At 37.8% G+C, this 2,705-nt stretch overlaps 1 long non-coding RNA gene across 1 annotated transcript in view; it reads left to right on the plus strand.

The window, feature by feature from the left end:
* The window catches only part of LOC104490435, a 4,264-nt gene extending 2,237 nt beyond the window's left edge, over positions 1-2,027 (plus strand). The window contains exon 2 of the long non-coding RNA XR_727773.1: positions 1,080-2,027. This is a non-coding gene — a long non-coding RNA (uncharacterized LOC104490435). The remainder of the gene's footprint in view (positions 1-1,079) is intronic.
* Positions 2,028-2,705: the final 678 nt, after the last annotated feature.

Here is a 2,705-nt window from a genome sequence, read left to right on the forward strand (position 1 = left end):
AGGAATGATAAGGTCAGCATACCCATGCAGGTTGAGGGCTCAGTATAGAGCTCAGATACATTGCCCAAAGGTAACCTGCTATCCATTACTGGTGTGAGAGTATGAAAAAGTTGGACCTGATTAGTCTGGGGCTTTAGACTGCCTCCAACACTGGTTTTCGGCATGAACTTTCACAATTTGTTTAATCTTTCTCCTGCACTAACCTCTTCAGGAAAATAAGAGTTGATATTTTCTCACCCCCCTTGGGTGGAATGGGGTATAATTAGCATAATTTATGTATATAGTGTTTTAAAAAGAGAACTTTTCACCACAGAGGGTTGCTACTAATATGAATAAGCAGAAATATCATCGCCAGAGAAGCCTGTCAAACTAGATGATATCCGAGGGATAACAGGCAGCACCCAAAGATTTCATGACCATCACTTTAGAAGAAGTAACATTAGTATCAAATAGTTCATTTTCCATGACTGTTCATTTCTTGACTTCCCTACTGATTATACCAGAAAGGTTGCCTTTGTTAAACTGTTTTCTGCAATGAGAGTGTCCTTCCTATTAGGAAGGTGACCACGGCAAACTGGGGGAAGATGGCTCCATGGACAGTCAGTCCTAAGTAGCAAAAGTGAGGTGATTAAAAATAATGTCCCTGTCTTAGCTTTTTCATAAGAAAAAAAGTTATGAGGCTGGGAGGAAGATTCAAGAGTGTGTGGAATGAGAAGGAAGAATAAGGTCCCATTTGCTTCCTCCTTCTCACAAGTACACCCGCAGCTGTAGTTCTTAGATGGGCTTCATACCAGACTGTGTGACAAGAGCCCCAACATAGCAGTTGTCACTCTTTTGCAGTGGGATGCCACTTAGAAAAGCAGAATCATTCCTGCAAGGAATCTGCTCTTGCTTCAGAGTCTAGAAATTCATGTCAGGCTAAGGTTAAAAAGAATAATAATGGTTGGATGGCTCTTTTCTTCTGGCCTGGGTTTCCATCCCCCACCCACCTCACCCACTAATTTCTGTTCTCTGTATTTCCTCTTTCCAATCTACAGGGCAGCTTTCTTACTCTAATTTTACCTTTATTTCTTTGTCAGATCTCTGCAAATGAGATAGAAATGCTTTTGATGAGACTGCCACGCATGTTTAAACAAGAATTCACTGGTGTAGGAGCAACACTGGAAAAAAGGTGGAAGTTCTGTGCCTTTGAAGGAATTAAAACTATCTGACTGTGACTAGTAATGAAGCTATGCAGAATTCCTAGAGCATGGCAGGGTTATAAAGTATTAAAGTAAGAAATTTGGGGTTTGGGCACATAGTATGTTTTCAAAGTTATCCAGGCCTAATTTTAGTTACATTTGTGACGTTCTCTTGTGAGTGGAAATGTAGTTGTGCACCAGTTCCTAAAATAAAATAAAATTTAAAAAAAAAAAGTTTCAAAATGTGACAGATCTGTTTCCTATGAAAACTGAAGAAAGATATCCCAGTCATAATGATTTCAAAATACTACATGTCCTACATCTAAGAAAAGCTCATTGAGCAAACAGTTAGAAGAAAGACTGCCCGGTTATGGTCGCTAAGATACAGCGATGTATATGTGATACCTAGTGGAACTCATTAAGTTTCGTTATTGAAAGTTCTTTCTGTTTAGTAAGAAAATTGAGTAATTTTACAGTGAGGAAAAGCATACCAAAAGAAAACTTGAAGATGTGTCTGGAGTTATTGTATTTTGTAAATTAAGTTATATGCTGTACCAGGGATTTTTGCCTTATTGAAAGAGGCCTGAAAATGTGATTGGAGTCCTCAAGAATGCTTTATCAAGAATATTATTTTTCTAATGTAACTATTCTCCATTACAAGTTCTTTTAACATGGATTGCATATCAATTTTCATAAACATGTAAATAAGGAGGAAACCAGTGTTACTGTATTGTATTTGGTATGTAACATTCAGGTTTATGCATCAAAATAAATAGTCAGTTGCATTACTGTTACAAATTTTATAGCAGATATATTAATTTTTATCAATAAATATGGCTTCTACCATATTGTGTGTGCAAGTTTTTCTTCTTGTGTTTTTGAATTTTCGTCAATCCAGCAAGAGTATCCTGGCACTAAACAATTAATTGCAGATAATTTGGTTAAATTAATTAGGAATCAGAGAAGAGCTTGCAATATTAGATAAGATTAAAATAATTGAAAATATTGGTAGAGGAAGTACCAGCATGGACCTTTGTTTAGCTGAACAGATTTAATTTGTTTTTTCAGACAAGCAGCCAGGTTAAAGATTAAGACCTTCACATTTCTCATTTTCAGTGTTGTGTTGGGTAGTTACAATGCATCCAATTTACAAGTTCATTAACAAGATGCAAGTTACTCCTTGCAACTCCCAGCTAATGCTTCTGGCCTTTGGCCAGCCAAGGAAAGGAATAACTCACTTTTGGTGGTGTTCCTTAAGTAGGGACATCAATGAAAATTATAATTTAGGATTTACCGTCAAACACACAGTAGTCCTGTAAGAGACAGTGAAAGCTGAAGAGTGTGTATCAGCCAAGCCATGAGAGCATGGAAGGGATCACTCCTGTAAAAAACTCTGTCAGCACAGCCTTTAGCATGGTGCTGGATAAGAAACAGCAGCCCCTTCCAAGTCACACCTCTGTGTAGGCAGAGGAGCCAACCACAAGAGAGTTGGCCCTATAAAGTGGGACACCAACAGCAGGAAAT

Source organism: Buceros rhinoceros, unplaced genomic scaffold, assembly GCF_000710305.1.
Source record: "Buceros rhinoceros silvestris isolate BGI_N320 unplaced genomic scaffold, ASM71030v1 scaffold263, whole genome shotgun sequence".
Taxonomy (NCBI): Eukaryota; Metazoa; Chordata; class Aves; order Bucerotiformes; family Bucerotidae; genus Buceros; species Buceros rhinoceros.